The sequence below is a fragment of the Pan paniscus genome, chromosome 7, assembly GCF_029289425.2.
Source record: "Pan paniscus chromosome 7, NHGRI_mPanPan1-v2.0_pri, whole genome shotgun sequence".
In the NCBI taxonomy this organism is placed as follows: domain Eukaryota; kingdom Metazoa; phylum Chordata; class Mammalia; order Primates; family Hominidae; genus Pan; species Pan paniscus.
The window spans coordinates 24,542,049-24,570,043 of record NC_073256.2 but is presented as its reverse complement, the minus strand read 5'-3'; the positions used below and the strand labels follow the sequence as shown (position 1 = coordinate 24,570,043).

At 50.3% G+C, this 27,995-nt stretch overlaps 1 pseudogene; it reads right to left on the bottom strand.

Annotated features, from left to right (window-relative positions):
* LOC117978066 (dapper homolog 3-like) overlaps window positions 1–24,771 on the bottom strand; it is a 104,603-nt pseudogene extending 79,832 nt beyond the window's left edge.
* Between the last annotated feature and the right edge of the window lie 3,224 nt (window positions 24,772–27,995).

Below are 27,995 nucleotides of genomic sequence, written 5' to 3'. Positions count from 1 at the left end.
ATTCTGATGTTCCTAAGGGTTGTAGATACATGGAACTATAGAAAACACTAAAAAAAAAAAAGGCACTAAAGGAAACCTATAAATATTCACTACCATTCCAGGCATCATGAGGACAGTCCACGTGCACTATTTACAATACTTAGAATAACCTGCCAGGGAAGCATTCATTCATGACGATGGGCTTTAGTGAGATCAGAGCCAGCCCTGGGAATGTTTGAACCTGCGCTGAAAGTCACTCCCTCCTCCCCACAGGATGGGGCTAACATTAAGGAGCAGGGGCCAGATAGGAAATGGAGTGTCCTTTTATTATGAGACCACAGTGACAGACTTTTTTTTCCAGAGTCTCGTTCTTTCCACCCAGGCTGGCGTCCAGTGGTGCAATCTCAGCTCACTGCAACTTCCGCCTCCCAGGTTCAAGTGATTCTCCTGCCTCAGCCTCCCGAGTAGCTGGGACTATAGGCACCCGCCACCACACCTGGCTAATTTTTGTATTTTTAATAGAGACAGAGTTTCACCATGTTGGTCAGGATGGTCTTGATCTCTTGACCTCATGATCCGCCTACCTTGACCTCCCACAGTGCTGGGATTACAGATGTGAGCCACCACGCCTAGCCTCAGACTTTCAAGTAAAGCCACAATGGACCACAGAGCTTAGACATCAGGGCTAACATGGAATCTCTGTCATTACATCTTGAGATCTTATTTTCTTTGGTCAAAGAAAAAAATAATCACAATTGACATTTTGAGGACAAGACATCTGAATGTAAACTTGATCTTAGAGGATATTAAGGAATTACTGCTAATTTGATTAGGTATGACAATGATCATATAAAAAATGCCCTCATGTTTTTAGAGGGAAAGTAAATTACGTAGGGGTGAATATCAGGATGCAATTACATAACTACTGTAAACTATTTTGTAAATACTTCAGAAAAACAAATGGAGTAAATATTGCAAATGTTAATAGTTTTTAAATCTATGTGATGGGTATATGATAGCTCATTAAACTGGTGTCTCTACTTTTATGTTGAAAAGTTTTCGTAATAACAATAAAAAAAAAAAAACCTTGGCCAGGCACAACAGCTCATGCCTGTAATCTCAGCACTTTGGGAGGCCGAGGTGGATGGAGGACTGCTTGAGCCCAGCAGTTTGAGACCAGCCTAGGCAACATGGTGAAACCTCATCTCTACAAAAAATAGACAAATTAGTCAGGCATGGTGGTGTGCACCTGCAGTTCCACCTATTCAGGAGGTTGAAGTGGGAGGATGACCCGAGCCCAGAAGATCAAGGCTGCAGTGAGCCAAGGTCACGCCATTGCACTTCAGCCTGGGCGACAGACCCTGTCTCAAACAAACAAGCAAGCAAACAAAAACCGTCTTGATCCCATTTCCCAAAAAAATGATTTTTTTGAGATCTTACCATCTCCTGGCTTGGTGCAGAGTACAGGAAATCAAGAGAAAGTACACACACAAGGAATAAGGAGGGAGGGAAGCGTCGGGGAGGCTGACACCGTGGACTCTCCCAGCTCAGTCGACCCACGCATCTTGCTTCATGGAAGAAAGGAATGGAAGATGAAGCATGCCTTTCACACACAGTGACCTTCCTCACTAGTAAATGCGCCTCCAGAAGTGTCCAAGAACTCAGTGCCAGAGCCAGGCTGGCTGCATGATAATCACCTGCGAGCTTTTGCAAACATAGGCCCCTATTGGCTCCAAATGTATTCATCTCTCGGAGAGGAGGAGAGAGGCAGAACAAGGAAAAGGATGGGAAGAAACCAGCCTTGTGCACAGGAGGATGCTGGGATTCCTCCTGCAAGTTTAGCGCAATGCAGCCTATTTTACAAGGTCACAGAAGCTCAGAGATGTAAACCTGCCCAGGTTCTCATAGCTTGTAAGTGGCAAAACCTGCCGAAATCTCTGTCTCTAGATATTTCCACTTGCTTCAACTCTGGAGCTGTCTTAGTTGTAAAGACGACAGATTCCACTCCTCACTCACTTTTGTTTGCAGATATTGCCTAAGGTCCCTTGTGAATATTTAGGTCAGGGCTTTTTTTTTTTTTTTGAGTTTTTTGTTTGTTTGTTTGTTTTTATATAAGCAATCTTGTAGAAAGAACCCAAAGTGGCTCCCCGTTTTAAGACCCTGCAAACAGAGAGACCAGAGTCTGGAGTCTTGGTCTGATTTCCACACTTTCCTTAGATTTCCCCGTGTGTAAAATCCAACAACAATCTTTGACAAATTGCCTCCCCCAGGGGAGAGATGGAGGAAGTGTTAACTTTGCTTTTTTTTTTTCTTTTTTCAGACAGAGCCTCACTCTGTTTCCCAGGCTGGAGTGCAGTGGTGCAATTTTGGCTCACGGCAACCTCTGCTTCCTGAGCTCAAATGATTCTTGTGCCTCAGCCTCCCGAGCAGCTGGGACTACAGACAGATGCCACCACACCTGGCTAATTTTTGTATTTTTAGTAGAGATGTGGTTTCGCATATTGGCCAGGCTGGTATCGAACTCCTGGCCTCAAATGATCCACCCCCCTCAGCCTCTCAAAGTGCTAGAACTACTATAGGCATGAGCCGCCATGCCCAGCCACTTTGCTATTTTTTTAATAGACAGCTTCGAGGTCCAGTATGATTTCACAGATTAGGAAACATCACAGGCAAAGAAGAACACTTTGCTCTCAAATAGTAGAATGTTTTCATTTTCAAAGAGCTCTCACCTGCCATCTAATCTTGTCTTCCTAGCAGTCCTGGGAGAGAAGCAGATGTGGTTTCCAATCCCACTTTCCAAAAGAGGAGACTGAGGCAGAGGCTTTGCAGATACACAGAGGACATGTGAGGACAGGTGAAGGTCATGATCATTGTCAGCACCCTCCCCCAACTTGACATTCCCAGACCTAGTGGACTTCCAAACACAGGAGACAGAAGAACTGATCAATCAATTCTGCCATGGGTGCCAGGACCCAATTTTTCCCTGGCTAACTCGGTCACATCCTGTCTGGGATCTCCAACTATTATCCATCCCACAAGTCTCAGCTAAAACAGGAATTCAACGGGGAACATTTTTCTGAGGCTCCAGGATTGGGCTAGGCCCTCTCCATGGCTCTCTGACCTTCCCCTACTGCAGAACGTAGCACCTGTATGTCACTATTTGTTCAAACATGTGTCTTTCATATGCTCTCCACGTTATCTGCAGCATCTGCCAAGAATAATAATGAATGGTAAAACCTAATCTCTATTGAGTGCCGATGATGCACTTTTAATGTGACATCTTATTTAATCCTCACTATATCTGAAAAAGTAGAAGCTATTAATAGCCAATTTTCAGATAAGAAAGTCAAAGCACAGTTTCTATAATTTACCCAAGCAGCTAACTAGGAGGCAGCTCAGTTTGAGCCCAGGGAATCATATTCCAGAGATCATGTTCTCAATTACTAAAGCAGGTACCTCCCCAGAATCCAGCAGGTGGTTAACGAGTCTTTGTGGCATAAATGAACAGAAGGACAACAGATGGATGGATACATAGGTGGATGGATGGATAATGGGTGGGCGGGCAGGTGGACGAATGAATGGATTGTTGAGTCAGTGAAGGGATGCCTGAGTGGGTGGAGAAATGGATGAGTGGGTGAGGGGTTGAAGGGATAAATGGATGGATGGGTGGGTGGATAGATGGTTAGATGAGTGAATGGGTGGATAGATGCATGGGTGAGCAGATGGATAGATGGGTTGGTGGGTGGGTAGGTGGATGATAGCTGGGTGCATAAGACAGTGGGTTGGATGGGTAGATGGGTGGGTGGGTAGATAGATGGGTGGGTGGTTGGATGTATGCATGTCTGGATGGATGGATGGATGGATGGACGGATGGAAGGAAGGAAGGGTGGATGGATGGATGGACAGATGAACAGATGGACTTGGGCATTTATTCAGGGTCCTCCAAAGAATTGAGTGATTTCCCTAGGGTGTCTCATCACCTGCAGGTAGGTGGGCAAGGGGGCTTGCCTCTGTAATACTCATGATTATAGGTAGTGCTCAGCCTTAGTCACCACTCTCAGAACACTTTATTGACTAGGAAAGTCAAAACTGGCATTGATAACTAATGCAAATTGCAGCTATAACTAACAGAAGATGTTGAGCTGATGACAGCTGGGCAACCAATAATCAATAACTTGGCTGTGTCATATTACTGTCATGCTGGGCAGGTAGAACCAGGGGTTCCTTAATCCCTCCATCACATTGAGGATGCTTATCAAGACTTCCCCAACAATGGGGACAGGGATATTATCAAATACTTGCAGTTCACCCCAAAATGCTCACCCTCTTCGTTCCACCTGCACATGACCTTCAGCTCAAAGACATTTCCAGTCCTCCAGGTCAGCCCTTCTTCCAGCCTTTGAATTAACCCTGATGACTCCCTGCACATTAGGTATCTTCACCTTTCCTCACACAGCCTTTTCCAAGGCTTTCCTTCAATCCAGCCCTCACTAAACGCTGGAACTGTTGTTGACAAAATCCAGAACAAGCTGGGTGGGGGATGCAGTTGGGAAGCAGGCTGTAGTAACGGGGAAAAATTCTAAGCAATCTCGAACACAGAAAAGAAACTGAACAGGTAAGAGAGAGGCAGTCAAGAGAACAAGTGTGAATTTTGCATAACTGAAGCTGAAGAAGATCGGGGGGCATGGTAGACCACAAGATAAATATGATATAGACTCCTTTTTAAAAAAGTATAAACATCCACCCTTTCCTACTGACAACTGTGCTTCAAATATTGCTAAGGTCTTTACTAAGGGTGAGTCAGAAAAACTGGGTATTTTATGCAATACAGTAAGAAGGCCCATAGGCAAGTATGTTCCTGACAACACCTTCTACAATAAGCCCTGAGATTCTAGTTACACCTGTCCTAAAGTTGTCTCTCACTCCTGCTGTTGGAGAGCTACCATGAGAGAAGAACCACAGTGAAGTGGTTAAGAGTGTGCACTCAGCGACCGGCCAGATGGCTACAAACCATCACTATCTAATACCGAGCAAGTTACATAATGTTCCCAAGCCTCAACTTTCTCATCTGTAAAATGGGTATGTTGTCATTCATTAATCAAATTCTAGGTGAGCATATACTAAACACCAGAGACACAAATAAGAATCAGAACAGGCATGTCCCTGGCCCTTATGGTGACCACAGTCTTGAAGGGGAAGGATGACACGCACAGAAATAGGAAGCCATAGCTGAGCTAGTGTCTACCACAGAGAGGCACCTGGTGTCATGAAAGCAGATAACAGGGGGTTGCTGTGACTGAGTCAGTGTGGCGAGACGTCCCTGAGGATGTAGTGACTCCACTGTCAGATGACACCGTGACCAGGTGAAGAGGCAGGGAGAGGGAAAATTTTTCCAGGCAGAAAGAGCAGGATGTGAAAAGACCCTGTGGCAGGAAAAGAACAAAGGAAATGCAAGAGCCTGAAAGAGGCCAGAGAGAGCAAGTGAAAATGTGGATAATCACAGCACCGACCTCATACAGGACTTGCAAGAAATCGAGACCCTGTCTGTAACAGATTCAGCAATGACTAAATAGAAACTATCTCCTAAAAGCACACCATGAGGCTCCTTGGTGGTATTTCCCACATGAGGCTGCCATGCACTCAGAGGCCAAGTTCAACCTGTCTGTAGACAACCTCCAAGCCAGCTGGACACACATACACCCTCAGGCTCAGGATACCCAGGACAGAGTCCTGGATGCTTGAAGTCATGATAAGTATCCAGAATGACACAGAATTCCACCCAGGCGTGGTGGCTCATGCCTGTAATCCCAGCACTTTGGGAGGCCGAGGTGGATCACCTGAGGTCAGGAGTTCAAGACCAACCTGGCCAACATGGTGAAACTCCCTCTCTACTAAAAATACAAAAAAAAAAAAAAATTAGCTGGGTGTGGTTGTGGGTGCCTGTAGTCCCAGCTACTCAGGAGGCTGAGGCAGGAGAATCGCTTGAACCAAGGAGGCAGAGACTGCAGTGAACTGAGATTGCACCATTGCACTCCAGCCTGGGCAACAAAAGTGAATCTCCGTCTCAAAAAAGAAAAAAAAAAAAAATGATGCCGAATTTGCTAAAGGGGGAGAAAGGGCTTTCTTCCAAAGCTGGGCCTGGTTTCTACAGAGAGTCTTTCACATGAAAATTAGGCAGCTCTTTGCAAGCACCTCAGAGGAGAACCCCTCACCCTGATGAATCAGGCACACAGGCGGATCCAAGACAACTGGCTGTGTGCATGTGAACGAGCCTATGGTGGAAATGCAGTGCTTTATTTGTTTGGGGTGGTTTAATCACCAGGAGGGAGAAGCTTCTAAAGCAGCATTCAGAGGTGGCTGTTGCCTGGGTTTTCTGGAAGGGGGAGGCGGTGAGAATGAGGGCTTCCCTTTCATCTGCAGGCCCCTTGCAGAAGGAGCTGGGGAAAGCTTTGCAACCATCTGCACACTGTTTGCCATCTTGTCTGGCTGGGACGCCGAACTCCAGATGGGGACAGGTGGGATAGCTCTTGCCACCGTATTTGGAGAGAGATGGCAGGGAAGTCAGCCCCCGTGGAGAAGACAGCGGCAGGCACGTGCTAGACAGTGCTGCCCAGGCCCCTGGGGCTGAAGTGTCCAACTCCACAGCCTCTAGGTGCCACTAAAGCAGCCCAAGAGGACCTTCTCTGTCCATCTCCATCCTGGCACCTACAGACACTTGGAGAGAGTCCTTCACACGGGAACTAACAAATGCACACTGATAACCCCCACACGGAACTCTCATACGTAGCAACTGAAAAGACAGGATGCCAGTTAAACTTGAATTTCAGATAAACAACAAATCATTTCTTAGGGTAAGCAGGTCCCAAATATTGCATGGGATATATTTGCACCAAAAAAAAAAAAAAAAAAAGGTTGATGAGAAATTCAGGTTTAATTGGATCTCCTGTATTTTACCTGGCAAGCCTAACCCTGCATAAAAACAACCTCGAGCTTGAAACTCACAGAGAAGACACGGCCGTGCTCACACACGTGCACAAACCCATATGCCTTACAGAGTCAAGGGCTGTGATGAGGGTCCCCACCCTTGCACACTTCCCTGTCCTCTGTCTGGGCTCAGAGTAAACAGGGGGTCACCTGGAATCCACGTCTAAGCTGGGCTTGGAGGTGTCCTAATGAAGCAGGATGCTGACCTGCACTTCCCCAGCTCAGCTAGGACTGTAGCCAGGCCTAGCTTCCAGTCTCAGGCCTAGAACACACAGCACAGCCCCAGACCTTGGCAAGAAGGCTTCTTCTCAAGGGCCACTGGTGCAGGAACTATTAGAAGCCCAACTTCTTTTCTCTGTTTCTGCTGCCATTGCCCCAGTCTCTGACCCTGACACTCAATCACTCTATAAACACAGCAGGTACTAGGGTTGGCTCTGGGCTCAGCACTAAAGACATTGACCCTGGTAAAGCCACAGTCTAGCAATGACAGTCAACCACGTATCAGCAACAGCCCTGCCCCACACGTGCTGACTGCGCTCAAGGCCGGTGCTGTGAACGTGCTCTCAACAGTGATCTCACTGAACCCTCATGGCAGCTCTAGGATGGAGACAGTAGCATCACATTATCCCCATTTTACTTTTGAGGAAACTGAGGTCTGAAGAAGGCAAATGCAGGCCTCGAGATTTGCAGTAACATTGCCAGGAATGTTTGAGAAAGCAAAATTCTCCAGAGTGAGGCAGTCTGCCAGAGCTCAGAAGCCAGAGTCCCTGTTAGCAGGGGCTGAGGGCACTGTGGGGTGGAGGCAGACACGTGGGTAGGGGCTGGAACCCCCAGGACACCAGGGTGCAAACTGGTGTGAGTAAAAGAAAGAGGGGCTGCCATGCCATCATCTGCAGAAGATGATGTCTACAGAGGACAGTACCATGTGAGCCCTTGGGGAGCTGGATGACCGGATGGAATTTTGCACAGGATGCAAATTGAGCACAGATCCCCCTCTGACCTAGACAGCCCACCTCCAGGAACATCTCACAGAATTGCAGGCACAGAGCACCAAGTGATGTGTGTGAGGAAATTCATCAGAACACCGTCTGTGACTGGGAAAAGGCGGAAACCATCCAAAGACGTATCAGTGCAGGGCTGGTTAAACGAAGCAAGGTGCATCCACACGTCAGAATAACTGCTGGGAGAAGAAGGTGGTACCCAGGTTCCAACGTGAGACAATGTCAAAGACATGCTGCCTGAAAAGCAGGCTTTCCAAAGAATAAATATAGCATTATTCCATTTTTACTTTTTTAAAAAGATTACAATAAACACTTATGTGCAAATACATGTGCTTGCGTGCACAGAGGAAAAAGGTGTGGACAGAAACAGAAAACCAAACACGGTGTGTTCTCACTCATAAGTGGGAGTTGAACAATGAGAATACATGGACACAGGGAGGGGAACATCACAAACCGGAGCCCATCGTGGGTGGGGGACAAGGGGAGGGAGAGCGTTAGGTCAAATACCTAATGCATGCGGGGCTTAAAACCTAGATGATGGGTTGATAGGTGCAGCAAACCACCATGGCACATGCATATCTATGTAACAAACCTGCACATTCTGCACATGTATCTCAGAACGTAGAATAAAAAATAAAAAGAAATCAAAGAAAAAGGTGTGGAGAGGTATACCTCAACCATTCCCAGTGTTACCTCTGAGAAGCAAGATCAAGAAAAGGAAATCAAGAGGTAGGTTTGCTTTTTGTTTTCTATACGATTTTTTTTTTTTTTTTTTTTTTTTGGAGACATAGTCTCGCTCTATTGCCCAGGCTGGAGTCCAGGGACACAATCTCGGCTCACTTCAACCTCCTCCTCACTGCAACCTCCTCCTCACCACAACCTGCTCCTTCTGGGTTCAAATGATTCTCTTGCCTCAGCCTCCCAAATAACTAGGATTACAGGTGCGCACCACCAAGCCCGGCTAACTTTTGTATTTTTTGTAGAGACAGGGTTTCACTATTTTGGCCACCTGGTCTCAAACTCCTGGCCTGCCCGCCTTGGCCTCCAAAAGTGTTGGGATTACAGGTGTGAGCCACCATGCCTGGCCTGCATTGCTTGAATTCTCAGACCACATGGACCCTCTCATCTGGCCCAATTGCAAGAGTCCAAGGCAGGAAAGGCAGAAGGCAGGGGCTTACCCCTCCATCAGGACAACATAGAACAGAGTCATAAAAGAAAAACATGAATGGATCAGTCAAGAGGGCCGTGCACATGCCCTCCCAGGCACCTACACCTTGCAACTTAAGCCGACAAGCTTTCAAGCCACAGAGTCTTCCTCCCCAGAGACTAGCAAGGACACAAGCCCTGGCCAGGCCCTTCCAGGAGGATGGTCTGAGGGATAAGGTGGGGGGCAGAGTCAGGGGTGGCAGGAGGAAAGGGGGACACGAAGCCAAGGAAACCAGGGCGCCCCATGCTTCCTGAAGGCCACCAGAACAGGGAACCACATGGAGCCCCTGTGTACCTGTTTCTACAACAGCCTGAACACAAGGAAAAGGAAAACAAGGAAAATACACAAAGCCCAGCCTCACCTGGAGCAGGTTAAATAAAGGTGTGTGACTTTTCTTCATGTCCTTTGGAATTGGAAATCCAAGCTTCCTCTTCTGTGCCTTTAAGGTCCTGGCCGCTGCCCCACATCTCCCTTCTCTTCCCTCCTCCTCCTGTCCTATTTTTTTTTTTTTTTGAGATGGAATCTTGCTCTGTTGCCCAGGCTGGAGTACAGTGGCACAATCTCAGCTCACTGCAACCTCCACCTACCGGGTTCAAGCAATTCTCGTGGCTCAGCTTCCCGAGTAGCTGGGATTATAGGTGTCACCATGTCCGGCTAATTATTGTATTTTTAGTAGAGACAGGTTTTCACCATGTTGGCCAGTCTGGTCTCAAACTCCTGGCCTCAGGTGATCCACCCACCTCGGCCTCCCAAAGCGCTGGGATTACAGGTGTGAGCCACCATGCCCGACCCTCTTGTCCTAACTCTGCCATCTCTTTGCAGTCTCCCCTGAGCAGCTTTTCCTGGGCCCACCCTGCCCCCCTCCAGAGCTGCACTCTCAAACCACCCCCCAATGCCCCCTGGCCCTGGCTCCTGTCCTGTCCTGTCCCGGAGCTCTGATCCTCAGCTGGTGAGGTCTAGAGGGTCAGAAAGAGCCAGACTCCCTAGAGAAGCTAAGACCAGAGACCTGTGGTGGGCTGTGGGTAACCTGCCCCCTTCCAGCTGGGGCCAAATAGAAGGTGAAAGGCTGCCCCCAGAATACAGGGCCCTCAGAGGCCCTGGGGATCTGTGCTGGCAGTCAGGAGGACTGTCATCTCAGCGCAGTTGCCCGTAAGGTGGGCTGTGCAGGAAGCTGCATGTTGTTCAGAGAAAAAAAAAGGAAATGAAATGCACCATCTCGTTATTAGCATGAGCTTTTGAGACAGACACTTAAATATGCATGCCTAGACATTGTAAAACTTGGGGGAAATGTTAATTTCAATAACGCCACTTCTTGTGCTTGCAGAAACCATTCTTTTATCTCCCTTCCTAGTAATTTGGGGGCTCCATCCCTCAGAGTGGCAGCGCCAAGACAGTTGGCCTCACTGGGTTTTGTAAGCTGTGCAAGGTGAGATCCCAAGCCCTTGCCTGGAGAGCCATCTTAGGAAAATGTTAGAACAGGGCAACAAGTTGCCATTTCCTCCCTCCTTTCTCTTCCCCATACAAAAATCAGAAAGCACCCTTGCCCAGTGCCCAGCCACAATGGGGAAGAAACCCCACTCAAAATCCTGGGTTGTGCCCCTGATACCAAAGACCTGCAAAATTGGGACTCACCTGCTGCAAACTCAGCCCAGACTTGTGTACATTTCAAGGGTGGCTGGACTCATGGCCGCCTGGGATGTCAGAGTGGTACAAAGTCCTCTTAACCTAAGACTGTCAGTGTACAAGGATCAGCATTTTTTTCCTTTCTCTCAAGGGCCAGATGGTAAATAGTTCAGCTTTGCAGGCCATAGGTCTCTGTCCCAAATATTCAACTCTCCATTGTAGCAGGAAAGCAGCCACAGACAATAGGCACTGAAATGGGTGTGGCTGTGTTCCAATAAAACTTTATTTGTGTGAACAGGCAGGGGGCTGGTTCTGGCCTGTGGGCTACAGCCTGCCTCCTCTGCTACAGGGTGATCTCCAAGGACCCATCCATCTTGTAGACCAGCAGCTGGCACACAGGAGCTGCTCAGATACTTGAAGGAGGAATGGAGAAGGCAAACAGCCCCCAGTGTTCAGACGTGAGGGTCTCCCAGCGAAAACATCCTTTGCCATCTCATGCCGAGGGACAAAGCCAGAGCAGGGCTCTCCACCAAGGCTGGGTTCTCCTCCAAGGAAATGTGATAACAGGACAGAAAGCATCGTGGAAGGAGAGGGGCTTTGGAGTCCCACAAACCACAGTTTGCAAGACCAGGAGCATCCTGCACTTCCTTGCACACATCCTGGGTGGGTGCGGGAGCATCTAGACTTAGAGTGAATCTTTTCCCCCTCCTCCCCCAACTGGCCTCCATTAAACTTCCAGCAACAATGTGGTGTGTGTACATGATGGAATACTATTCAGCCTTCAAAAAGAAGGAAATCCTGCCATTTGAGACAACATGGATGAGCCTGGAGGATATTATGTTCAGTGAAATAAGTCAGTCACAGAACGACAAATACCACATGATCTCACTTATATGTGGAATCTAAAAAAGTTGAACTCGGCCAGGCATGGTGGCTCATGTCTGTAATCCCAGCACTTTGGGAGGCTGAGGCCGGCAGATTGCTTGAGCCCAGGAGTTCGAGACCAGCCTGCATAACATAGCAAGACCCCAACTCTACAAAAAAATACAAAAATTAGTGGAGCGTGGTGGTGCATGCCTGTACTCCCAGATACCCAGGAGGCCAAGGTGGGAGGATTGATTGAGCTTGGGAGGTCAAGGCTGCAGTGAGCCAAGATCATACCCCTTCACTACAGCCTGGGCAACAGAATGAGATTTTCTCAAAAAAAAAAAAAAAAAAAAAAGAAAGAAAGAAAAAGAAAAGAAAAAAGATGAATTCACAGAAGCAGAGTAGAATGATGGTTGCCAGGGTGGGGAAGTGGGCAGATGCCAAAGGACACAGAATATCATTTTTAGAGAAGAAGAATAAGTGCAGGAGGTCCATGGGACAACATGTTACCTATAGTTAATAACAACATATCATACACTTGGAAATCACTAAGAGAGTAGATTGTTTAAGTGTTCTCACCACAAAAAAATAAGTCTGGGAGGTGATATGTTATTTAGCTTGATTTAGCCATTTCATAATGTATACATACTTCAATCACATCATGTTGTATACCATTTTATACACAATTTTTGCCAATTCAATAAATTAAACAACTCCAAAAAACAAGACATTCTCTTTACAAAAATAATTATTAAAAATAAAATTCAGAATTCTATTTTATTTATTTATTTATTTTTGAAACAGAGTCTCGCTCTGTAACCCAGGCTGGCTGAAGTACAGTGGTGCGATCTCGGCTGACTGCAACCTCTGTCTCCCAGGTGCAAACGATTCTCCTGCCTCAGCCTCCCAAGTAGCTGGGATTACAGGTGTGTGCCATCACACCTGGCTAATTTCTGTATTTTTAGTAGAGACAGTTCTGCCATGTTGACCAGGGTGGTCTCGAACTCCTGACCTTAGGTGATCCTCCAGCCTCGGCCTCCCAAAGTGCGGGATTACAGGTGTGAGCCACTGCGCCTGGACAGAATGTAAAAGATTGTTTAATTCAATTAAAACATTAAAACACAGATTATTTCTATAAGTGGTAATTGTTCTAACATGTTTTGGTCAAAACAGTCTCCTTGCTTATCCACAATTAAATGGTTAATTGATATTTGATTGGATTTTGATAAAGTTTTCAAATCATGATTGACTTTTCCAATGTACAGTAAAATGTGTTTTGAAAATATTGCATAAAAATTAATATTTAAAAATGGTCAGGCATGGTGGCTCATGCCTGTAATCCAGCACTTTGGGAGGCCAAGGTGGGCCGATCACTTGAGGTCAGGAGTTTGAGACCAGCCTGGCCAAACCTCATCTCTACTAAAAATACAAAAGTTAGTCAGGCATGGTGGCACGCACCTGCATTCCCAGCTAATTGGGAGGCTGAGGCAGGAGAATCGCTTGAACCTGGGAGGTGGGCTCCCCAGGCTTAAAGCAAAACCCCCATCTTGTCTGCCTCCACTCTCATCCCAGGCAATCGCGGTCATTTCCACAGCCTCAACCACTGTCTACCTGGGATGCCTCCCAAGCTCAGGTCTCCAGCCCAAACCTGCCTTCCTAGACCCAGACCCGTCTGTCCTGGCACACATTGCCCCCTGGGTCCCCAGCAACCTCAGCCAATGAGTCCAACGCCAACTTCCTGTCCTTCCTTACACTGTCAGCCTTGAGATCAGACTTGACCATCCACCTCCAGTACCTGATAGGTCCGTCAGTCCTTTGGAACATATCCCACCAACATTCCCCAAACCAGGCACCGGACTCCACACATCAACACCGTCACGTGAGTCACCAGCATCCCTGGCAGGGACCGCTGCCCCAGCCTCCAACTCATCTCCTTCCTGTCCCTTGAGTTCTGTGTCACATTCCAGAGACCACAAGAAGAAAAATGACCACCTTAATGAAATTAAAAGAATCGCGAAGACATTTCTCTATGGTCCAAAATCTTTCCAACTGAGAAACACATATCAAGATCCAGCATGCTGGCCCTGCAGTTAAATGTTCCTGAAATAATTAAAGCCCAGGGCAACACAGCCCCCACTCCACAAGTACTCCCAGCACAGTAAGACTTGCTTCACTGCAGTGGCTTGAAATGTCCAGTGTGTAACCTGCCCCTCTCTGTCGTAGCTAACAGGAATGTGCTCCGTGTCTTCTTCCTGCTCAAAGGACCGTCCACCAACCTACGCAGGCAGCACTTTCGGCCAGGGGGGGATGGGAGAACTTCCTACCATTTCCCACTTATGCACTGCATTCCTCAGAAGCCTGCCTCACAAATTACAAGAGCGCCACAGCAGACACAACAGGTTCCAGTGGGTGGCCACGTCTTCATGTCAGCTAGAAAGATCATCGTCAGGGAAATATCTATATCTCCGCAGAGAGAGCTTCAGCCTGTGTAGTCCAGCTGTGCTCACATGGAAATCCAGAAACCCAGATGTTGGTCCAAACACCCTGTCTCAGGGAGCTAGCTCTGCAGGTCCCCAGCGTGGGAGTGAACTGGGTGGGCCACCTGACCTGTCTGCCCACATCCCGGCCTCCTGGAATCCTGGACCCTGAGAACCAGGGGGATGTGGTGGGGAACAGGCAAGTCTTGTGCAGAAAGCCAAGATGCCACCCAAATCCACTGTGCAGTCTAGGTGGGGATATTCTGGTCTGCACCACACCAGTGCATGACCGGATGGAGGATGGAGTCTAGACAAGCCAAATGTAGAAAGATATGGCCCAAGTATTTTGTGCTTTGTCTGTGTTACAATGCTATGCCCAGCCCAGTGTGGTGGCTCACACCTGTGATCTCAGCACCTTGGGAGGCTGAGGCAGGCGGATCACCTTCAGTCAGAAGTTTGAGATCAGCCTGCCCAACATGGTGAAAACCCATCTCTACTAAAAATACAAAAATTAGCTGGGTGTGGTGGTGGGCAACTGTAATCCCAGCTACTCTGGAGGCTGAGGCAGGAGAATCACTTGAGCCCAGGAGGTGGAGGTTGCAGTGAGTGGAGATCATGCCACTGCACTCCAGCCTGGGCAACAAGGTAAGACCCTGTCTTAAAAAAAATAAAAATAAATAAATGCTATGCCCAGTATTTTCCATGTACAGTCTTATTATCTCAGTAAATCCCATATAACCTTCCTATTAAAGTGTATCTCATTTATCTCCATTTTATAGATGAGAAAACTGAAGCCCCTGGAGTACTATTAATTTTCCAAGACCTCATTGCTCATAAAGGGTACAGCAGGAACCCAAGCTCGACAGTCTCACCCTCAAACATTTCCACAAGTGTAGACCAATGGCTCTCAACTGGGGTGGTTTTGCTCACGTACCACTCCCTTGCCCCACAGCATTTGAAACCATCTGGAGACATCTGGAGTAGCCATAGCTGGGAGGGCAGAATGGCACCTAGAGGATGGAGACCACAGATGCTGCTAACCATCCTACAATACACAGGACGCCCCCCCCACCACCACCACCAATGGCCTCACCCCAAGTGTTGTGACTGTGCCAAAGCTGAGAAACCCAGGTTTCTCCTCAGCAAGAAGGAAAATCCCTGCAACGTGGATGCACCTCTACAGGAGCCCCAGGCTGACAATAACCTTCCTGATCTGGTTTCAACCCTGGATGCTTTTACCTGGTGCGTCCATCAGGGATTTCAGGGACTCCAGTGAGTTATGACCCTTGAATGCTCGGTTCTGCCTGACAACCCAGAAATCTCTGCCAAGATGCCTGGTCTTGGGGAAGGCTCAGCAAGTGGTTGAGGTTGACAACCAAATACCCAGGAGAGACTTTTCTCTCCCTCCAGGAGGAGCTATGGGTCAGACACACCCTGGGATCATTCACAAGCCATCAATAAAGGCTTGGGGAGGGCCAGGTTTTCTAGGCCTTCTCAATGGGGTGGGTGTTTGTGGATACACAAGAAGCCTGTGAAACTTCTGATATTGGCAGGAAATCAATGCCCCCCACCCTCCACTACCACACCTCCCCACCATAAACACATGCCCTGCAGCAGGACTTGGCACTCAGGGGCTCCTGGGGTCCCCTTTTTACCTGGTAAAACATCCTCTAGCCACCACCGAATAAAGCAACCACTTGCCACCCAACCACGAGATCACAGCCTGGGAGCCACTCCAAGGGACATCCAATCACATTAAAACCTCAGGGATCCAGAGCACCAGGCCTGGTGATGAGAAAGAACATTTTATCCTTAAAAGCATCTGAATGCCCATGCTGCTTCTTACAGAGAAAAGTCCAAAATAATCTGCTATTAAAGAACGAGGATGGTTTTGACATTTTTACCAAGCTAATGGTCTACGCAGACAAAATCTCATAAAAGGGCACTCTGTTCTTCTTGATCCACTCAGACATGGCCTGTGAGTGAAGAAACGGGCTCTCCTCCTCAAAGAAATCACTGCTGATTCTCACACCAGCCTGACACTGCTTCATGGGTTCTTCAAAGAGAGTATTCCCATAGAAACTAAAAGGGAAGAGGAATGGGTCTGGCAGGCATTGTGGGCAGCAGTGGGCTTTGGGCCAAATTTTAAGTTTGAAAATCAAGATTCCCTCTTTACGAGGGGCCGCCGGACTGAGCAGATACAGGCACCGTGAAAAGAGGGTGCCATGTTCAGATTCAGGAAACAAGGATGGTTTCTGTTCAGTTCCTCCATCATCCTTCAGGTCATGCGATTCCCATTTCCCTTTGTGGACCAAAAAATTCAGTAGGGTGTCTGCCTTTTAAATATTTCATTATCAACATATCATCCTTTTAGCCTCCAGAAAGCATTTTAACATCGAGCTTCTGGCTTAAGACTCTTGTGGGTCTCTCTCTCTCTCTTTTCCTTGAAACGGTCTCACTTTGTCACCTAGGTTGGAGTGCAGCGGCATGATCACAGCTCACTGCAGCCCAACCTTCCAGGCTCTAGCAATCCTCCCACCTCAGCCTCCCAAGTACTTGGGACTACAGTCACACACCACCATACCTGGCTTTTTTTAATTTTTTTAGATATGAGGCTTCACCATGTTGCCCAGCTGGTCTTAAACTCCTGGGCTCAAGAGATCCTCCTCTTTTGGCCTCTCAAAGTGCTGGGATTATTGGCTTGAGCCACCATGCCCAGCCAAGAACCTTGTCTCTTGTGATGCACCCCAGAACAAAACATCACTGCAAAAACACACAAAGGCATGAGTGTTAGTCCTAAGTCCCATTTATCCACCATACACTATGTGCCAGGCACAACGCTAAGTGCTTCTATGGACAAGAATCCCTTAATCTCAGCAGTAACAACCCCAGGCAACGGGGCCTGTTGACAGATCCATTTGCCACTGAAGACAGTAAGGCTCAGAGAGGGTAAGTGGCTTGTGCCATGTCAGCCAGCTAAGGAGGGGCAGAACCAGGATGCAAATCCCAGCCACCTGGCTCCAGATTCGCATTCCCAAGGTCCCACTACGTTTGGTCACTCCACTGCATTCTGGTATCCTGGTCTTTGGCAGAGTCCACGTAAAAGAGGGAGGTAGAGGGAGTGAGAGGGACTTCACGCAATAAAGTTTCCCGGCGTTACACTGCCACCGTAATTGTGTCCCCAACCAGGACCTCTGCCTTCTCATCCTTTCCGTCATCGGCCCTGGAAAACCTTCCAAAGAACTATCATCCTTCTCCCGGGATCTCAGAGAAAATTCGCCTGATTTCAGGGTCCAGGTGACCCAACCTCTAAATGCGGTAACGTGCACGGGGAGATGAGGATGTCACCATGAGCAAGCCTCCCAGACAGCATCCGGGAGCAACCCCAAGACTGGGCGGGGGGGGGGGGCTCTGATGCAGCCCACGGCAAGGAGGGCTGCCAGTGCTGCCTAAATGGGTTCAGAATGAAGGCCGCCCTCTCGCCTATGTGGGGCTCATTAACGACGAATCCAATTATTAAGACAAGCTCAGCTGAGCAAATGGTCAAACATAAAAACATGTGGAAGGAACAAAGAGGTCAACCCCATTATCCATCAAAAACCATCAAGGTGGCGGCCCTCACTGAGGGGTACAGCTCTCCAGTGGGCCCTCATCTGCCCTCCAAACACACGTGCCTCCCCAGTGGAAGGCCAGCAAAACCACACAGGAAGACTTGGCGTAGGAAAGCAGAAAGTGAACCCCAGGAGGCCAGGATGGCCACGGAGCCCCATCCCGCACACACACAGGCCCGGTGACTCAGGGGCTCACGTGTGCAGGACACCGGGAGCTCACAGAGACAGCGCCCCGGGGGATGCAAGGAACTTTGCCTCTCTGTCTCTCTCTGTAGGGACGGAAAAAGGAGAGCGATTTCTGGGATGGAAGCCATCTGCCTCCTCTCAACTCTGGCTGCCCAACCAGAAAGGGAAGAGAAACAGGAAGATGCGGGACAGGTGAGGAGCTGGGCGAGCGCCGCCAGCCCGCAGCCCAGCAGAACAGGACTTGGCCAAGCCTGGCGCCAGGGACTTCCCCCCTACCCCCACCACAGGCCCCTCGCCAGGTGAGAGGCACCGACAAAGTCCCAGACAGATGCCCCAGACAGGATGCTCAGCGCAACCCCCGCCCCTTCCCCTGCTAGGGGCCCCCAGGAAGCGGGGCTCCCCCTCCCCTTTTGGCTAGCCGCAGAGTCCAGCGCGTCTCCTGGCCAGCGACGTCGTGGGAGAATTAGGAAGTCGAAGCCACACAGCCGAGAAGGGGCAGCTGGCGTCTCGGACGCCGTCATGAGCTGTCACTCCGCGCCCGCTGGAGTTGCCGCTCAATTACCAACTTCAACCCGGGGCCGGCCACGGAGCCTCCCGCCGACCCTACCCCGCGACACCGGCATCCCCGGACCCCCGCGCCCGCGTCACTTACTCCTCTGCCGTCGCCACCTGTCTGGGTCCCGGTCTCCTTCCTGCCTGGCCGCGGCGCGTCCTCCCCGTCCTCGCAGTCCTCGGGCTGTGCGATTCCCCCTCCAGCAACAGCCGCAGCCTCTTCTCTTCAGGAGGGACGTCGTCCTCCGCCATCCCTGCCTCGGGGCTTGCCAGTGGCTTCAGATCTGCCCGAAGGGCTGGCCATGGCTCCGGGGGCTCGGCCTGCACCTGGGGAAGAGGAAGGACCCGGCGCGAGTGGCCTGTCGGCGGAGGTGGGGGGTCTGAGCGCGGGCTCGTTGGGTCCGCGCCGCGCGAAGCTGGGCATCGGGGCCGGCGCGGGTTCGTCCGCGGGCCGCTCGTGGCTCTCTGGCGCCCTCTGCTGGCCTCTCGAGCGCACCGCAGACACGCCGGGCCCTGGCCTGCGCTGCGCTCACCTGCCCTGGACCAAGCAGTCGCGGTCCCCTGCCAGTGGCCATGTCCGCTCTGGCCAGGCCCTGCACCTCCTCCCCGCCCCAACCAGGTTGCACCCCGACGGTCTCCCTTCCCAAGGAGGAGAGAAGAGAAGGGACGCCCAGAGAGGGTGGACATCGGCCACAGCCACCTTGTCTTAGCTCTTACCCTGTGTCTTCCATGGTTTGGTGGTGGTGGGAAAACCGAGGCTGCTCAAAACTCGTGGAGAATTCCGCCTGCAGGATGACATGAATGCACCTTCGCATGGCCTATCAACAGATCTTTTTTGAGCATCACTGTGGACCAGTCGTGGTGATGGGGGAGGGGATATTGTGGTGAACATGACAGGCATTCCCTTCACCCAGTGGGGCTCAGCGCTGGGTGAGAAGGCATTGAGAATGGACATTGTCAATTGGTCAAAAGGAGGCCAAGGAGAAGTGCTGGGGTCATGGGAACTGAAAAAGACAGGAGGCTCAGCAGGTCTTGGAGCTGTGAGAGGGACAGCAGCAGCGGCTGTTCCAAAGGAAGCAACAGCTGTGAGAGGCCTCAGAGAGTTGTTCTCAGCCCAGTGGAGGGTGTTCAGGCACAGGGAACAGCGTGTGCAAAAGCCCAGAGGCTGGGAAAGAAGCAGAAAGAGAACTGTGGGGCTGGAGCGTGGTGGGCAAGGGGCGAGAGGCGTGGTAGGCGGACAGATTGCCTGGGACCCAGCCGTGCAGGGGCAAAGGAGATAGGGGATCGTTGCAGGCCCCCAGCCGGGGCTGAGGCACAGATACAATGCAGGTGGGCAAAGGGAGGAGACATGGAGAAATATTTTGGAGGCATGCCCTGATGAATGAGCCCAGGATGAACCCTTAGTGTCAGTGTGGAGCTCCTTCCTAGGTTGTGTGATGAGCTGAACCCGGGTGTATTTTCTGGACATCGAAGTGCTACACCCAGAGTCCAGGACAGGCTAAGTGAGCACCAGCAGCTCCTGGACCACCTCAAAAGCAGGAGAGACAGGGGAGACTGGGGAGGCCGGAGCGGAAGGGGAAGCCAGGAAGGCAGGAGAGGCCAGGGAAGCAGAGGAGGCCAGGGAGGAAGAGGAGGCAGGAGAGGCTGGGGAGGCTGTGTCCTTTCCATGATTCTGTTCAGGATCCTAGGCCCCTGTGCTCCCTGAGCTTCCCCACCCCAAGCTCTGGAACCATGTTGCACAATGGTCTCCCCACTGAGCTCCTGATGGCACCCCCTACCCTGCTGTGCTCCCTATTTCAACCCTAACAGCTCTCACAGTGGGCAGCACATAGTAGGTGCTCAGGAAACACTGGTAGGAGAGCAAGTGGGTCTGCTCAGCACCTTCCTCTCTCCTCCAGCTCTCCCCTGTCACGAAATAATTCTGATAACGACACATGGGCTTTGAGACCCTCTTCTATTACTTTCCATATGCTAATCTATCTATACCTCACAGCAGCCCTGGGGGTGGGTGCAATGAGGATGCCCATTTTATGGAGGAGCAAACTGAGGTATAAAGAGGGTAAGTGACATAGGCACACTACAGGGGCTGGGGCCAAGTGATCAGAGCACTCAATCCCCAAAGGCAAGGTGGATGCAGTTACCATAAAACACAGCAGAGTCAAAGCTGCAACCAGAATAGCCTGACTCTCAGAGACCTATGGTGCCAGCTGATCATGGCATTCCTAGAAGTGAAATAGATAAGAAGCCTGCCACATTTTTACTGGATCTGTGTTTGCAGAAGAGTTCTAGGTCAGGTGAGCGGAAGTCTAATCTGAATCATAAAAACAGAGTCACAGTCCCCCGTCAATTCCCAGACATAAGCCAGTTCACAGACCCGGAGTCCCTTGTCTAAATGGGAAGCCAGTTTCCCTCCAGAAAGGACTGGGCTCTACTGCCAAAAATTTATACTGTCAATCTGTCTCCCAGCCTGCCCCCAAGGGAATACACAGCCTTTTACCAGGATGACTGAAGAGGAGAAAAGGAACTAATGAGACCTGTGCAGGATCACTGGACACAGGCTCTGAACTGGAACTAGGCTGAGACTAGGGCCTACCAGTCAGAATAGGCATTTTGGGGGTCAGGTGAATGTTGGTGCAAGTTCATGTCATGGTACATCCATTGGGTCCCCAAATCCATCCTCTGGTTATATACAAAATGGCCATATTGTGATTTAAATTCAGGGCATCCAACATAGAGGCTGGGCTCTTACTCATGAAACATTCTAACACTAGTAACCAATTTAAAAATTCAAACACCTTCTGGGGCTAGCCAAAGTCCTCCAAACTGTCATGTAAATTGGTTCTGTCAAGGATTTCCTCCCACCCCCTGCTGAGAGCCAGTTGTAAAGAGAGACTAGGGAAGGGCATTGCTTAACTTTGTTGCTAAAAGCTCTTCTGGATAAAGACATTTGGGAAAACAAGCAAATGGAGTTCAGCAGAAGAGGTAAGAAAGTAAGTTTATGTTTGACCAGGCACGGTGGCTCACGCCTGTAATCCCAGCACTTGGGAAGGCTGAGGCGGGCAGATCACGAAGTCAAAAGATCGGACTATCCTGCCCAACATGGTGAAGTCCCATCTCCCCTAAAAATTCAAAACTAGATGGGCATGATGGCGCACGCCTGTAGTCCCAGTTACTCGGGAGCCTGAGGCTGGAGAATCATTTGAGCCCGGGAGGTGGAGGTTGCAGTGAGTGGAGATGATGCCACTGCACTCCAGCCTGGGCAACAGAGTAAGACTCTGTCTTAAAAAAAAAATTAAAATAAATAAATGCTATGCTCAGTATTTTCCATGTACTGTCTTATTATCTCAGTAAATCCCATATAAACTTCCTATCAAAGTGTATCTCATTTATCTCCATTTTATAGACGAGAAAACTGAGGTCCCTGGAGTAGTATTAATTTTCCAAGACCGCATTACTCATAAAGGGTACAGCAGGAACCCAAGCTCGACAGTCTCACCCTCAAACATTTCCACAAGTGTAGACCAATGGCTCTCAACTGGGGTGGTTTTGCTCACGTACCATTCCCCTGCCCCACAGCATTTGAAACCATGTGGAGACATCTGGGGTAGCCATAGCTGGGAGGGTAGAATGGCACCTAGAGGATGGAGACCACAGATGCTGCTAACCATCCTACAATACACAGGACAGCCCCCCCACCACCACCACGAATGGTCTCACCCCAAATGTTGTGACTGTGCCAAAGCTGAGAAACCCAGGTTTCTCCTCAGCAAGAAGGAAAATCCCTGCAACGTGGATGCACCTCTACAGGAGCCCCAGGCTGACAATAACCTTCCTGATCTGGTTTCAACCCTGGATGCTTTTACGTGGTGCATCCATCAGGGATTTCAGGGACTCCACTGAGTTATTGCACTCGAATGCTCGGTTCTGCCTGAAAACCCAGAAATCTCTGCCAAGATGCCTGGTCTTGGGGAAGGCTCAGCAAGTGGTTGAGGTTGACAATCAAATACCTAGGAGAGACTTTTCTCTCCCTCCAGGAGGAGCTGTGGGTCAGACACACCCTGGGATCATTCACAAGTGGTCAATAAAGGCTTGGGGAGGGCCAGGTTTTCTAGGCCTTCTCAATGGGGTGGGTGTTTGTGGATACACAAGAAGCCTGTGAAACTTCTGATATTGGCAGGAAATCAATGCCCCCCACTCTCCACCCCCTCACCTCCCCACCATAAACACATGCCCTGCAGCAGAACTTGGCGCTCAGGGGCTCCTGTGGTCCCGATTTACCTGCTAAAACGTCCTCTAGCCACCACCGAATAAAGCAACCCCTTGCCACCCAACCACAAGAGCACAGCCTGGAAGCCACTCCAAGGGACATCCAGTCACGTTAAAACCTCAGCCATCCAGAGCACCAGGCCTGGTGATGAGAAAGAACATTTTATCCTTAAAAGCATCTGAATGCCCATGCTGCTTCTTGCAGAGAAAAGTCCAAAATAATCTGCTATTAAAGAACGAGGATGGTTTTGGCATTTTTACCAAGCTAATGGTCTACGCAGACAAAATCTCATAAAAGGGCACTCTGTTCTTCTTGATCCACTCAGACATGGCCTGTGAGTGAAGAAACGGGCTCTCCTCCTCAAAGAAATCACTGCTGATCCTCACACCAGCCTGACACTGCTTCATGGGTTCTTCAAAGAGAGTATTCCCATAGAAACTAAAAGGGAAGAGGAATGTGTCTGGCAGGCATTGTGGGCAGCAGTGGGTTTTGGGCCAACTTTTAAGTTTGAAAATCAAGATTCCCTCTTTTCAAGGGACCGCCAGACTGAGCAGCTACAGTCACCGTGAAAAGAGCGTGCCATATTCAGATTCAGGAAACAAGGATGGTTTCTGTTCAGTTCCTCCATCATCCTTCAGGTGATGCGATTCCCATTTCCCTCTGTGGACAAAACAATTCAGTGGGGTTTCTGCCTTTTAAATATTTCATTATCAACATATCATCCTTTTAGCCTCCAGAAAGCATTTTAACATGAAGATTCTGGCTTAAGACTCTTATGGGTTTGTCTGTCTCTCTCTCTCTCTTTTCCTTGAAACAGAGTCTCACTTTATCACTCAGGCTGGAGTGCAGTGGCATGATCACAGTTCACTGCAGCCCGACCTTCCAGGCTCTAGCAATCTTCCCACCTCAGCCTCCCAAGTACTTGGGACTACAGGCACACACCACCATACCTGGCTTTTTTTTTTTTTTTTTTTTTTTTTGGTAGATATGAGGCTTCACCACCGTTCCCAGGCTGGTCTTAAACTCCTGGGCTCAAGAGATCCTCCCCTTTCGGCCTCTCAAAGTGCTGGGATTATTGGCTTGAGCCACCATGCCCGGCCAAGAACCTTGTCTCTTGTGATGCACCCCAGAACAAAACATCACTGCAAAAACACACCAAGGCATGAGTTTTAGTCCTAAGTCCCATTTATCCACCATACACTATGTGCCAGGAACAACGCTAAGTGCTTCTATGGACGAGCTTCCCTTAATCTCAGCAGTAAGAACCCCAGGCAATGGGGCCTGTTGACAGATCCTTTTGCCACTGAAGACAGTAAGGCTCAGAGAGGGTAAGTGGCTTGTGCCATGTCAGCCAGCTAAGGAGGGGCAGAACCAGGATGCAAACCCCAGCCGCCTGGCTCCAGACTCGCGTTCGCAAGGTCCCACTACGTTTGGTCACTGCACTGCATTCTGGTATCCTGGTCTTTGCAGAGTCCACGTAAAAGAGGGAGGTAGAGGGAGTGAGAGGGACTTCACGCAATACAGTTTCCTGGTGTTACACTGCCACCGTAATTGTGTCCCCGACCAGGACCTCTCCCTTCTCATCCTTTCCGTGATCGGCCCTGGAAAACCTTCTTGAGAACTGTCCTCCTTCTCCCGGGATCTCAGAGAAAATTCACCTGAGTTCAGTGTCCAGGTGACCCAAGCTCTGAATGCAGTAACGTGCACGGGGAGATGAGGATGTCACCATGAGCAAGACTCCCAGACAACATCCGGGAGCAACCCCAAGACAGGGCAGGGGGGACTCTGATGCCGCCCACGGCGAGGAGGGCTGCCCGTGCTGCCTAAATGGGTTCAGAATGAAAGCCGCCCTCCCAACTTCAACCCGGGGCAGGCCACGGAGCCTCCCGCCGCCCCTACCCCGCGTCCCCAGCAACCCCGCGCCCCCGGCACCCCCGGACCCCAGCGCACGCGTCACTTACTCCTCTGCCGTCGCCACCTGTCTGGGTGCCGGTCTCCTCTCTGCCCGGCCGCGGCGCGTCCTCCTCGTCCTCACAGTCCTGGGGCTGTGCGCTTCCCCCTCCAGCAACAGCCGCAGCCTCTTCTCCTAGGGAGGGACGTCGTCCTCCTCCCTCCTGGGCCGGCCATCCCTGCCTCGGGACTTGCCAGTGGCTTCGGAGCTGCCGGAAGGCCTGGCCATGCCTCCAGGGGATCTGCCTGCACTTGGGGAAGAAGAAGGACCCGGCGCAAGAGGCCTCTCGGTGGAGCTGGGGCGTCTGAGCGCAGGCTCGGTGGGTCCGCGCGGCGCGGAGCTGGGCATCGGGGCCGGCGCGGGCTCTTCTGCGGGCCGCTCATGGCTCTCTGGCGCCCTCTGCTGGCCGCTCACGCGCACCGCCGCCACGCCGGGCCTGGGCCTGTGCTGCTCTCACCTGTCCTGGCCCAGGAGGTCGCTGTCCCTTGCCCGTCGCCAGGCCCGCTCTGGCCAGGCCCTGCACTTCCTTCCCGGGGCAACCGGGTTGCACCACGATGGTCTCCTTGCTCAAGGAGGAGAGAAGAGAAGGGACGCCCCGAGAGGGTGGACATCGGCCACAGCCACCTTGTCTTAGCTCTTACCCTGTGTCTTCCATGATTTGGAGGTGGTGGAAAAACCGAGGCTGCTCAAAACTCGTGGAGAATTCCGCCTGCAGGATGACATGAATGCACCTTCGTATTGCCTACCAACAGATCTTTTTGAGCATCACTGTGGACCAGTCGTGATGATGGGGGAGGGGATATTGTGGTGAACGTGACAGGCATTGCCTTCACCCAGTGGGGCTCAGCGCTGGGTGAGAAGGCATTGAGAATGGACATTGTCAATTGGTCAAAAGGTGGCCAAGGAGAAGTGCTGGGGGCATGGGAACCGAGAAAGACAGGAGGCTCAGCAGGTCTTGGAGCTGGGAGAGGGACAGCAGCAGCGGCTGTTCCAAAGGAAGCAACAGCTGAGAGAGGCCTCAGAGAGTTGTTCTCAGCCCAGTGGAGGGTGTTCAGGCAGAGGGAACAGCGTGTGCAAAAGCACAGATGCTGGGAAAGAAGCAGAAAGACGACTGTGGGGCTGGAGAGTGGTGGGCAAGGTGAGAGAGGTGTGGTGGGCGGACAGATTGCCTGGGATCCAGCCGTGCAGGGGCAAAGGAGATAGGGGATCTTTGCAGGCCCCAGCCGGGGCTGAGGCACAGAGACAATGCAGGTGGGCAAAGGGAGGAGACATGGAGAAATATTTTGGAGGCATGCCCTGATGAATGAGCCCAGGATGCAGCCTTAGTGTCAGTGTGGAGCTCCTTCCTTGGTTGTGTGATGAGCTGAACCCAGGGGTATTTTTTGGACATCGAAGTGCTACACCCAGAGTCCAGGACAGGCTAAGTGAGCACCAGCAGCTCCTGGACCACCTCAAAAGCAGGAGAGACAGGGGAGACTGGGGAGGCCGGAGCGGAAGGGGAAGCCAGGAAGGCAGGAGAGGCCAGGGAAGCAGAGGAGGCCAGGGAGGAAGAGGAGGCAGGAGAGGCTGGGGAGGCTGTGTCCTTTCCATGATTCTGTTCAGGATCCTAGGCCCCTGTGCTCCCTGAGCTTCCCCACCCCAAGCTCTGGAACCATGTTGCACAATGGTCTCCCCACTGAGCTCCTGATGGCACCCCCTACCCTGCTGTGCTCCCTATTTCAACCCTAACAGCTCTCACAGTGGGCAGCACATAGTAGGTGCTCAGGAAACACTGGTAGGAGAGCAAGTGGGTCTGCTCAGCACCTTCCTCTCTCCTCCAGCTCTCCCCTGTCACGAAATAATTCTGATAACGACACATGGGCTTTGAGACCCTCTTCTATTACTTTCCATATGCTAATCTATCTATACCTCACAGCAGCCCTGGGGGTGAGTGCAATGAGAATGCCCATTTTATGGAGGAGCAAACTGAGGTATAAAGAGGGTAAGTGACATAGGCACACTACAGGGGCTGGGGCCAAGTGATCAGAGCACTCAATCCCCAAAGGCAAGGTGGATGCAGTTACCATAAAACACAGCAGAGTCAAAGCTGCAACCAGAATAGCCTGACTCTCAGAGACCTATGGTGCCAGCTGATCATGGCATTCCTAGAAGTGAAATAGATAAGAAGCCTGCCACATTTTTACTGGATCTGTGTTTGCAGAAGACTTCTAGGTCAGGTGAGCGGAAGTCTAATCTGAATCATAAAAACAGAGTCACAGTCCCCCGTCAATTCCCAGACATAAGCCAGTTCACAGACCCGGAGTCCCTTGTCTAAATGGGAAGCCAGGTTCCCTCCAGAAGGGACTCTGCTCCACTGCCAAAAATTTATACTGTCAATCTGTCTCCCAGCCTGCCCCCAAGGGAATACACAGCCTTTTACCAGGATGACTGAAGAGGAGAAAAGGAACTAATGAGACCTGTGCAGGATCACTGGACACAGGCTCTGAACTGGAACTAGGCTGAGACTAGGGCCTACCAGTCAGAATAGGCATTTTGGGGGTCAGGTGAATGTTGGTGCAAGTTCATGTCATGGTACATCCATTGGGTCCCCAAATCCATCCTCTGGTTATATACAAAATGGCCATATTGTGATTTAAATTCAGGGCATCCAACATAGAGGCTGGGCTCTTACTCATGAAACATTCTGACACTAGTAACCAATTTAAAAATTCAAACACCTTCTGGGGCTAGCCAGAGTCCTCCAAACTGTCATGTAAATTGGTCCTGTCAAGGATTTCCTCCTACCCACCCCCCTGGATAAAGAAGAGCTTTATCCAGGAAAAAGAAGCAAAATAGAGTTCAGCAGAAATTGAGAAAATAAGCAAATAGAGTTCAGCAGAAGAGGTAAGAAAGTAAGTTTATGTTTGACCAGGCACGGTGGCTCATGCCTGTAATCCTAGCACTCTGGGAAGCCAAGGCGGGTGGATCACGAGGTCAAGAGATTACACCATCCTGGCCAACATGGTGAAGCCCTGTCTGTACTAAAAATTCAAAAATTAGCTGGCCATGATGGTACACGCCTGTAGTTCCAGCTACTCGGGAGCCTGAGGCAGGAGAATCACTTGAACGCAGGAGGTAGAGGTTGCAGTGGGCCGAGATCATGCCACTGCATTCCAACCTGGTGACAGAATAAGACTCGATCTCATAAAACAAAACAAAAGAAACAAAAAAAAGTAAGCTTATTTTTAAGCCTGAACAAGTGTAGTGGTTTAGGGGTTGTGCAAACACGGCCCCAATCAGGCTACAAGATG